This window comes from Taudactylus pleione, unplaced genomic scaffold (genome assembly GCF_031769625.1).
Source record: "Taudactylus pleione unplaced genomic scaffold, aTauple2 ptg000154l, whole genome shotgun sequence".
NCBI lineage: Eukaryota > Metazoa > Chordata > Amphibia > Anura > Myobatrachidae > Taudactylus > Taudactylus pleione.
The window spans coordinates 15,143,294-15,155,107 of record NW_028284556.1 but is presented as its reverse complement, the minus strand read 5'-3'; the positions used below and the strand labels follow the sequence as shown (position 1 = coordinate 15,155,107).

Here is an 11,814-nt window from a genome sequence, read left to right as displayed (position 1 = left end):
GGGAGTTGGCATTTAGAATACCCTGACATACCGTTGATAGGAACTTTTGATTTAAAAAGTACAGATGAGTAGAAATCATATACATTATGGGTGAAAGTATCTAGTTATACCCCTTCACAAGCCTATGTAGCACAAATGTTATATGAAGTAGATAACTGGGGAACTATGCAAATAAAGCCCTAGCATGTTCCTTCGCAAATAACACAGACAATGCCCTTAAAAACGTTAGTGTCAGAAAGTCCAGACCCATTACAACATGCACTCCCTGCAGTAATGGCACTAGCTAAATCACGTTCCCCAGGTGCACCTGCTCTGGAATATGATAGAGCATTTTCCAAGGGTCTATTGAACCGTAGAAAACATGTATGTGATTACAATGTTAAAGGGGCTGATGACATCTGGATTTTGCATTATAGATCAGGAGAGGACACAACCGGGAATGTGTATACATCTATAATCCAGATACCAACACATACGACACCACATATACTGAGGAGGGGAAGATACTTAAACACAGCCTATGCAAAGATAAAATGGTGAACTTGCCCTTTGCAAAGAGAGATTTGATGCAAATATAGGACCACATTATACTACCTTGCATCCAGACAATATTACTACTTTTGAGACACATAATGTAAAAACTCACAAAAGCCCTATTTTGTTATAATTACTTAATTTTTGAGAAATATTTAGATTTATTGATTTTTTTTACATTTTTAAGGTTTTGTTTTTTCTATATGCTATGTATATGTTTACTAATGAGGTTTGTTGTTGTTGGTATATTTAGCCGACAGTACAACTCCGGAGTATAATAATATGATTAATTCATTAAGTAAGAGGTACTGTACCTCTCGTAATTAATGCATTTAACAACTTTAAACAATTTTAATATGTTAATATGCCTAACCTGATATTACTTTCAGATTGATCCCTGTGGTTCTGAATTGTTGAATTCGAGTGCCTCTGCATAACGGTGGGTTTCGTTCTGATTGAAATGAAATAGTACACACATGTGACCAATATGAGTGAGTACAAATGAACACACTTTATTTACATGTAACAAACAAACAAGAAACAAACAACATACAAAGTATACTGTATACTCAACTTTTGTCTATGTATTCAGATGACACCGGTAATTCATCATCTTCAGCATAAGATGTACTTCATCTTATCTTCTTCTCTCTGGGGAGCCCATCGTTAAGTAAGAACGCCCAGACAATCAATACACATTGCAGGCACCTCTACTGCAGAGTCTTAGAGATCCGTGCATGAGCTAAAGGGTCCTTTGTATACCACCTGATTATATACCCTAGTATGGGGTGTTGGCTTTCCGGATATTAAGCCCATATTAATTACATACAGTGCTAGGTATCAAGCACTCATTGGTCCAGCATAGCATTGACCAAACTTATCTCTCTTGCACATGCTCTGTAAGGACTAAGATATTACCAGACAAAGACATGCATTAATGATGTATCCTAATGTCTGGAGATTAACTCTATTTCAAGGCTCCTTTGTGTGTAGAGTCTGGACATCACTGCTAGTTACCCATAATGCTTAGCATCTCTACACAGCTTACAATGGAATGTGGCTATCTACTGATAAGAACATGTAAGGCATGAATGGCTCATTATACACATGGCAGGTACAAGCTAGGACCCCTCAAATTATGGTTTATTTGACCCCAAAAGGTCATTTGACCATTCTATGGAAAAACAGCAACTGTATTAAGACAATCTCATTTCAAACCTCAAGAGGCCTAGCAAGCGATATATGTGTTTGTAACTTATATGCCTATGTAGAAATTAACTATTTAACCCACTGATTACAGTCTCACATAGAAAACCCTTTCGCTCTCATTTTTCACTACTATAATAAATCGTCATATGCCTCATTTGTAAAAAGGAAAATATTCTGCTTTGTTTAAAAAAAAAAATTATCGCTAAGGAATAATTTTATTTCCAATCTTTCTGGGTAAGGAAAATGTCACTATTGAATGACAGATGTCTTGATATGTTCGGGAAATTCCTGTGTTGCTGAAAGTAGGCAATGAAGTTGATGCTTACCTGCTGTAGGGGAGGTGTTGCAGGTGTTGTTTAAAAGTTCTAAGGAATTTGCATTATCTAATTTTATTTTTCTATTTTATGGATTGCAATGTAGATATTACTCTGGTCAAATGTAAAATTTTAAACCCACTATTTCGTTACAGGTTGATGAAACTGATGAAGTTTCAGAGAGGGGAGTGGGGACAAGAAAAGTAGAATAGTTTAATATGTTAATGGTAGCATTGCAGCAGTATAAAAATAATAATAAAATAACATTTTTGCTCATCTATTGATACAGTATATGTATACCAAGCGAACAAGTATAAATCACATTGTGATTTATGGAAAGGGACCAAGTGGGAAGATGTAAAGTAAACACAGAATGAAGGCTTGTGGCGAAGCTCTGAAGGTACTGTAAGCCTGTCGCCCCAAAATCTCTTGTAGGCATTGGCACAGATGTCCCATGGACTGACCCATGCAGGTAAGATGGCCATGATAAGTCTGATTCAGACTTACAGGTATGTTCCAGGTTCTGCACCAGAAGCAGACGGATATTGCAACTCTTATATTATCTGTTTACAGAAAAATGCAGCGTAATCAGTTAAGACAATACCTTCACATCTTCCAAAAACATCAGGTCTTTTCAAAACTATACAGATTGATTTCATGTTTCATTCAGCTTCCAAGAGGGTATTATGCTTCAGAATGTTTTGTTATATGTAGTCATGTTTTGATGTGTTTTATAGCATAAATTAATGCCAAACAAATTGCTAAAATGTTGTCTATAGGTAAATATGTCTATAGGTATAGTACACTTGATGTAATATTGTCTGACCAAGACACACATTATACTAGACTAATTTGTGTATCAAATTTTCAGAACTGAACAACAGTTATATACCTCCATTAAAAAAAGAGAAACCGAGAGGTTTTAATGAGACTAATAAAAAAACAACTTTCTAAGATATGCAAAGAGACTGGTTTGCAGTGGCCGGCAGTTTTGATATTACTACACTCAATCAGAGTCACCCCTAGAGGAGAACTGAACATTTCCCCTTATGAGAAACTGTTTGGAAACTACCCAATATTATTTTTGCACCCGCATATGAACTCAGTAAGAAAAATTACATACAGTAACTGTGAATTATCTTTTTTAATATTTTTTTTAAACACATTTTATTGTAAGACTGCAATGAACATTACAACATAATGGTCAATAAATAGCAAGACATCAGTAGGTGTACAGCAGTAAAACAAATATGTCCATGAGGAACATAGTGTTACAAAATCTAAAAGGAGGTAGAACCAGTAGACAGGGTTTCTTCATTGTACCAAGCTGTAAGTTGGACTGCAGCCCGGAGTGTATCTTTGACCTGAGGCGGTAATGTGTGAACATACGGTAGCCAGGTGTGAAAGAATTTCTCTCCTCCTTTATCTTTATTAAGAGATAATTCTAGACAATCCATATTGAATAGATACGATATTCTAGGGTGTAGAAGATTGAGTGTTAGAGTGTCAGCAGAGAACCATTGGGATAGGATGGTTTTCTTTGCAGCTGCTGCAATCTTTGCTAGTAGCAGATGGGCACCTCCTAGAAGGACAGAATGACCCAGACGATGGCATAATATCCTACATGGCCCATTCAGGTGTTAATACGAAACTAATTCCCAACGTGGTGGATATATATGTGTGTATTAGGGACCAGAACCTTTGTACGTCTGCACATGACCAAAAACATTGCATGAGGTCTGCATCAGGTTGTTTGCACTTGAAACAGTTAGAGTCTGTAGAAGCGCCTGTAAGGAATCTTAATTTGGGGGTGAAATAGGCACGATGCAATAACTTATATTACATTTCGGCGTAAAATGCTGAGATTAATTGTTTATTAAGTCTAACAAAAGATTTAAAAATAGTGGGTAGAGATATGGAAGGAAATGTAGAACGCCATTTAGCAACTCCAGCTGTCTCCACCTCCAAATTTATTTCCCAGTGTATATAAGTGTATAGTGTGGAAGTGGAGAACTACATAGAAGGGCAGCGAGACAACACATCATCCAAATCGCTTTTCCCCGGTGAAATGAGGAGTTGAGGGATTAAAGCGGTGATATAACTACGTACTTGGAAATAGATAAATATTGGGATTGGAAGACGGGGAATCTTTCCTGTAATTGGTTGTGGGAATATATCTTCATGGTGGATAAATCTATTAATTGATATATATCGAAGTCCCTGTAAGCTCCAGGTATTAAAAACCTGTGTTAACAACCCAGCAGTAAACCCCGGGTTATGACTAATGGGGAGAAATAGGGAGACACTAGGAGAGACTTTCATTTGAGCTCTGGCTTGTCACCAAGCCATGCAAGTAGTATGTAGTAGTAAGTTTTGTGTTACATGAGTTGGGAAAGATGAGGGATGTGAATGTAATAGGCTAACTAATGGAACATCAGTGCTAAAAGATTGCTCCACCAGGGTGTCAGCAAATCCATTTGTTCCCTTGATCCAGTCAATTGCATAGCGATAATTTGATGCTATGGCATAGGATCTAAAGCAAGGAAGATTGGTTCCTCCTAAAGTGGGTGGCTTAGTAAGTTTATATAGTGAGATCCTGGGTTTTTTATCCGCCCAGATGAACTTGCTGATTGCTCTGTTAATCAATTTTAAATCAGATTCTAAGGGAAGCAGAGGAAGCATCTGAAAGAAATATAAAATCCTGGGAAAAGATATAATTTTGATTAACTGACATCTACCGAGATATGAGAGTGGTAGGTGTTTCCAGTTTTTAAAATCTAGAAGTGTGCGTTGTATCAGGGCAGGGAAATTAGCTGAATATAGGCTTGAGGGATGTGTCGGAATGTTAAGACCTAGGTATTTCAAATTTGGCCTAGCCCATTTAAAGGGAAAATAATCCTTCCAATCTTTAGTTGCATCTGTATGTAAGGCCAGGGCTTCCGTTTTGTTGTAATTTATCAGAAAGCCGGAGATTACATGGAAATTTTTCAAGATGTGAAGAAGTTTAGGTATGGCAGAATGTGGGTTAGAAAAGTACAATAGTAAGTCGTCTGCATATGTAAAGACTTTCAATGTGACATCTCCGACGCTTACTCCCTGCCACTGTTGACATAACAAAAAAGTGCGAATAAGAGGGTCTGTAGCCAAATTAAATAATAAAGGGGACAGGGGGCCACCCTGACGAGTGCCCCTATGTAAACTAAGTGATGTAGTATTCAAACCATTTATTGTTAGGAATGCCATAGGGGTGTGATATAATGTCTTGAATAGCGTGATAAATTCAAGGCCAAAATGTTGTAATTGAAAAATACGCAAAAGGTGAGACCACGACACCCTATCAAATGCCTTGTCAGCATCACAGCTGACATGGAGCATTTGATTATTTCTCATCTGGTGGGTTTTAGTTAACACTGCAATTGAATGACGTATATTATTTACTGGGTGTCTTCCTTTCATAAATCCGGTTTGTGCAGGGTGTATAAGATGGGGTAGCTCTAATTGTAAGCATTGGGCAACAATACCAGAAAAGAGTTTGAAGTCCTGGTTAAGTAGGGATATTGGTCGGTAGGATTGAGTCAATGTAGGGTCTTTCTCAGGTTTCAGTAGAAGGATAATTCGGGCCTGTGAATTATCTTATCTCATTAAGCAACTAGCTGAAGACGATACAGACTGCTGTGATAGGCACACAACCAGTTCCTGTGGGAGGTGATTGTCATAAACTAAAACCTGGTGATGAGGTAATGGTCTGGAATTTCCTGAGATCAGGCTCGCTGACAGACTGGTGGGAAGGGCCTTATCAAGTCTTGCTGATAATTCCCAAGCAGAGGAGATCCTCCAAGACACAGCCTCAACACTTCACCAGTAATAGCAACAAGTGGTTTTTAAGGGCACAATAAACCCCCGGGCCACTTGCCAATGCAGTGACTCTAAAAGTGATAGATGCAAATCTAAAGAGTACTGTGAAGATAAGGATCATGCTGAGCAGAGCAATGCTGATGGGTCCATTCTCTCCTGGGGTACTCTGATTGTGATGACCTTTTCTCTAATTGAATTTACCATATGCCTTTCAATATCTACTATTAATGTAAAAAATTACACAGATATTCCACATGACATATCAAAGGGAATTACAACTGATATTTTCCATTCATACACTAGTGATAAGTCAAGTAAGAAGCGTGTCTGCAAAGCCTTACAACAGGGGGATCACAGAAATGATTTTTCTGGGAATTCAGTGATAGAAATGCATGGGAGAATTGCTAACACACTCAATGAGAGTAACTGTTGGGTTTGCACACACTTGCCTATGAATGCCTGTGAGCATACCTATGCTAGCTCACTTCATTAGCATGGCTGATATGTTAAATAGAGAATGGTCTTGTCATAAGCATCCCAGTGGAAAATATACCTGTGCTAATCAAAACCCAAATGTGCAAGCTATAGTTGATTTCCCCTTTCAGAATGTGTCAGTGACTGGATCAATCCATGCTCCAGCTTTATGAGTAACTGTTACTATGGGAAAACCTGAATTTTGCATGAACATAGATGATGTGAAGCATAGAGGACAGGATATGTTCATTATTGTTGGGTCCAGTCTAACTGTAAGGTTTAAGATTAAAGGGCAGGATTTGGGTTACACTGATTGTAGGGAAGCAACCTTTGTGACTAAGATGCCTGATACTAGGTCTCGGATTAGCTCTAGTTGGTATTACATAGATGACAAAGGATTTTTAATGGGGAACCAGACTTTGTTTGAGTTAAAAAGAAACGTGTACTTTTGACAACGCAACTTGTATGGATGCTGCGGGAAATAGCACAGCTTACTTTATGGCTTATATTGGATAATTTTATACCAGTGCAAGCTTGCCTCTACCTAGGGGAATGTATTGGTTTCTTGGAAAATGGGATTATTCATGGATTCCTTTTGGGGCAAGTGGACAGTGTGCACTTTCATACTGTATGTAGTCCTTTTGTAAGAGTCACTGATCATCTGGATCAGTATCCAAGGAACATATCCATAGGGCATGATGTAGTGCCGGAAGGTTTGTTGTACTTAAGGAAACGTAATATGCGGGAAATAAAGAAAGGGAGTATCTCTTTTAAACACATGCATGGAGAATGTACTGCTGGAGTACTTTTTCCCCTATCAACTATTTTTCTGGTAGGAAATGTTATTTCAGAAATTCTTACTGTGATGGACCAAATGGTGGGTGAATTGATTGTTTCTATTAATCAGACAGTGGAGGAAGTTTGCTCAGATAAGGAAAGTGGCATTACAGAATAGGATGACACTAGACCAGTTGTTGACAGCAGGAGGTGGTACCTGTGCAGTGGTAGTACAAGAATGTTGCACCTATGTTGATGATAACAGTGCAAAATTGTTGGACATTTGAAACAGGTGGGAGAAATGCAGAAGGAATTACGAAAGTTAGGAGGTGGTGGAGAAGGTTGGGGCCCTTGGGGATGACTAGGTATAGGTATTACCAAACTCCTTTCTGGAATTCTATAATTATGCAGTGTATTGTGTGTGGGGCAGTGGTGATAGGTATAGCATACCTGAGTCTCAAATGTGGGCCATTGATATGTGCACAGTATTGTATAATGATCAAAAAGATAGAGGCACAGTATGAGATGACCATTGTGGTCATAGTGAGAAGACTCAGTTAAGTAAGGATCCATTGGCACAGGAGAGATCTTAGATTCTGTATAGTGAAATAGAACAATCCTATGAAAGTTTTCAAACACCACTACCTTCTGATATCTGTCATATTCTGAGCGAAGAAGAAGTTGTTATATACTGTATGAGATAGTTGATGAGGGAGGTGAAGAAAGAAATGACGAATATGTTACACATGAATTAATTTCTAGCTTCAGTTAGTTGTATTATTCCTTTCATAGCCACACCAGAAGGTTCATATAAAACATAGGGACTCCCCTGTCTGGTACAGTGATTATTAGCATATAATCCTGTCCTTTTCCAATTTACCCTTTTCCTTTGGTATATGTCTACCTACTCCTTCTTAGTAATTATTTGAGATGAACCTTCCTGATTTGTGTAAGTAGTATTACAGTGAAACTGATAAGTTCCAGAGAGGGGAATGATATGGCTGGTTGAAAGAACATGGTTGCTGAATGAAACCATTGCTAAGTGTTTTTATATATTTATGCCTTTAATAAATTAATTTGCTTGTGTGTTAGAATATTGCTCGAAAGCATTATTTTGCAAGATTAAAGGAAGTATATCCAGCTGCAGGATATATCTGGCACAGAAACCAAGATGTGGTGAGCCATTTACAAGAAATATAAGGAACAATGAAGTCTGTACAAAGGTTAAATGGTCTTTTTAATGTCTAGCTCATAAACCCATGATTATTGCTATGTGACTATAATGATAAGATTGAAATTCCTTCCAATAAGGCAGTAAAATAAGTATTTGATTGGTTTTATGTCTTTAGAGGAGTATGACAATGACAATTATACATCTTTTCCACCAAAAACCCGGGTCTGACCTGTGTTTTGAAACATGGTCAGACCCAGGTCAGACACCGTTTACACAGCACCATCGATCTGGGTTATTTTCAGGTCAGCCCCTTTCACACTGAAACTGGGTCTGCCCTGCTAAACTTGTGAGGTCATAAAAAGTGGGAGGTGACTGCTCCACAACCACCAATCAGCTCATTTTAGGCATGACCCAGGTCGGATAATCCGGGTTGCGCCGTTTACACTGCACCATTACTCAGGTCCATCCTGGGTCCGACCCTGGTAGCTATCTGGGTTGGCATGCCAGGTCACTTGACCCGGGTTATTTTTCAGGGACCCTTTTACACTGAGCTGCGACCCGGGTAGATCCAGCAAAAACCCAGGTTTTTGCTCTGGTGTAAAAGGGGTACGATTTGATTTGTTTATGTGATATTAACAGCTTGATATATAAATGTATACAATGATTGATGTCAGTTTGGCAATAAATTATTTTCACAGCTCTCTATATGCTGCATAATAAATCTTCAAAGAGACTTCATCATTTTTCTGATCATTTCCGTGTCAGTTTGACAGGCAGTGTACTGTATATTAGTATACTTTACTTAGGCATTCATGTTCTTTTGTATCTTGCAATGCCATCCATCCCCAGATTCTCATCCAGGTGTATAGGCCCTATTTCCTGCAGCTTCTCAGCAGATACAGGATGGTATCATCTAATCATATAATTAATGATTAAATATTCAATTTGACTAGGTTGTTACTTTTAGATGCTTGGTACTGTTTTCTTTTCCATTTCTCCAATTTACTTTTGTTTTATAGTTAAAATATTAAGACTAATCAATCAATTAATCAATCAATTTCATTTGGATTTTTATTTTTTAATGCTTTGTTCAATTTATAATTTGTTTTATTTATAGATACATTTTATAATCAATCAATCAATTTCATTTGGATTCTTGTTTTTTAATGATTTGTTTCATTTATCAAATAATGTTTTATTAATATTTATATTCTGTAATCAATCAATTAATCAATAAATTAATCTATCGATCAACCTCATTGGGATTTTGGATGTTTATTTTTTGGTAGTATTTTATTTTCTATTTCTCTGATTTACTGTTTTTATAGTTAAACTATTAACACTAATTAGTCAATCTCATTTGGATTCTTATTTTTTAATGGTTTGTTCAATTAGTAAAGTTTTATTTATAGTAAGCAATCAATCAAGCAATTTCAATTGGATTCTTGTTTTTTTAATGATTCGTTCCATTTATCAAATCATTTTTAATTTATAGTTATATTCTGTAATCAATCAATTAATCAATCAATCAACCTCACACAATTACAACAGGTCAGACCTTACTCAGAAATTGCTAACTTCATCGGACGCAGTGAGTAATCAAGCTACGTATGCCGTCACAGTGCCTAATTTATAACACGCTCATGCAATGGTGTTCAAACTTACAGACTCACCTGTGTTTCTCCAACCACTCCCCTGTCACCACCCCTAACAGCTGACTACCTATCACTCACTCTGCAAAGGATTCCTATCTGCGTAGGTGATCGCTGTGCAATTGCAATGCTAACTCACATATGTGCACTGCGGTGCACAGGTGCATATGCATGCGCAGTAAGCACCATCGGCCAATCTGCATACGCTGCTGCAGTTGTGATCCGTAATAAATCAGGCCCACTGTTATTAGTTTCACTTTTCACAAAATCTGGAGTAATATAATGTAATTAATCAACTCTGGTCCCCTCTTATTCAAGGTGTTCATTCATAGCCACTCTGTGAAGGTAAACTCTTGGGTGTAGGGCAGGGGTGTATTAAGAACCAGGGGACGTGTACAGGCACCATGAGGTGGCAACCCCCCTCAGTACCTTATGAATGTGCCTCAGTCTTGCCACTTGCATTCACCTACGATGCCATCTTACGGTGACAAATTCAGAAAGATGTCACATGTGCAGAAGAGTGCCAAGAGTCTTTGCTAGCTCCTGTGCAGCATCATCTTACTGAATACATAACTAGCAAGATGGTGCTGCTCAAGGTGTATAGGGAGCTTGCGCACCGCACAGTATGCACAGTGGTCAGTCTTGGTTGCAGGGTGGGCAGTGCGGAGGACCCCTAGACCCATGTGCACTGCACACTCTGCACCCGTGATAGATACACCACTATGGTAGAGCACTCTCTCATTCTCTGATCTGTACATATTTTCAGGAATCTGCAGTGTATACTTGTAGTGGGTGGATAACTACCCTGTCTGATCACTTTTGCTGTACTGTTCTATTCATTATATATGGAGCTACAGAACTCCTGTCATGCTATATTAATAAAAGATAATAAAGGTAACATATTGATCAAAATGTTTTAAAAAGTTGATTTGGAGAATCAGATAATGGTTCATTAATGTGTAATTAACCTAACTAATGAGGAAAAGAAAAAGTGCAACAAATATTAAGTTTATGCTTTACACCTGGATTTCTAATTGCTAACAAGAAGCAGTATCTCATAATAAGCTCAGAAAAGGTTAAATCATCCATGCCCCCCATGATTTAATAAATTCTAAATTAAAAAACAATACTGTAGCTGTTTGCTTATCACGTTTCACATGAAGCTCATGCTTTGTGAATAACTATGCAAGCTAAACACTCCCTCTGACGTGTATGCTGTAATCTACCTTACCACAAGCATATAAATTAGATTTAAATCTAAACAGAAAGCATCTAACATGAAATAATTAGTGCATGTAAGAAAAAAAAATAGCTCAAATTGACATTAAACATAGCGTCTTAGTACATATTTTTTTTTTGTACTGCCTTATGAGTCATATATCATCACAACACCCCTTAAAGGTTTTTGCTAATATGTTCTCAAGGGACCATACTACTTCCAGACATTGCTATGTGATGTTATTCTACCCTCAAGTGGTAAGGATTGAGAATGTTGGAAGTTTTCTTCATTCAGCAGTGTATGGCTGTTAACCCAAGGGTCCTTTAGAATTATTTTTTCCTTCTGTCTTACGCACGATTCGATAGCTAAAATTTTGCAAAGCAGATTCATTGTGTTTTACAGAGATCCCTATAGGGATGAGAGTTTTAATTTTCATTTGCCAAGAAATGTAATTGTGCTCTTTGTCACGCATCCTGTGATGTTTATATGAAATCAGTGACAGAAAATGAAGTTAATACAAAACCATATATTTCTGGGAGTATTGATTTACAGTGATTCTTGTTCTGCAATAAAATGAGACTTGCTTTATAACTATAAAATGTACAA

At 37.5% G+C, this 11,814-nt stretch overlaps 1 pseudogene; it reads left to right on the top strand.

Moving 5' to 3' along the window:
- Nucleotides 1-5,098: 5,098 nt before the first annotated feature.
- On the top strand, nucleotides 5,099-9,363 carry LOC148521916 (uncharacterized; annotated as a pseudogene).
- Nucleotides 9,364-11,814: the final 2,451 nt, after the last annotated feature.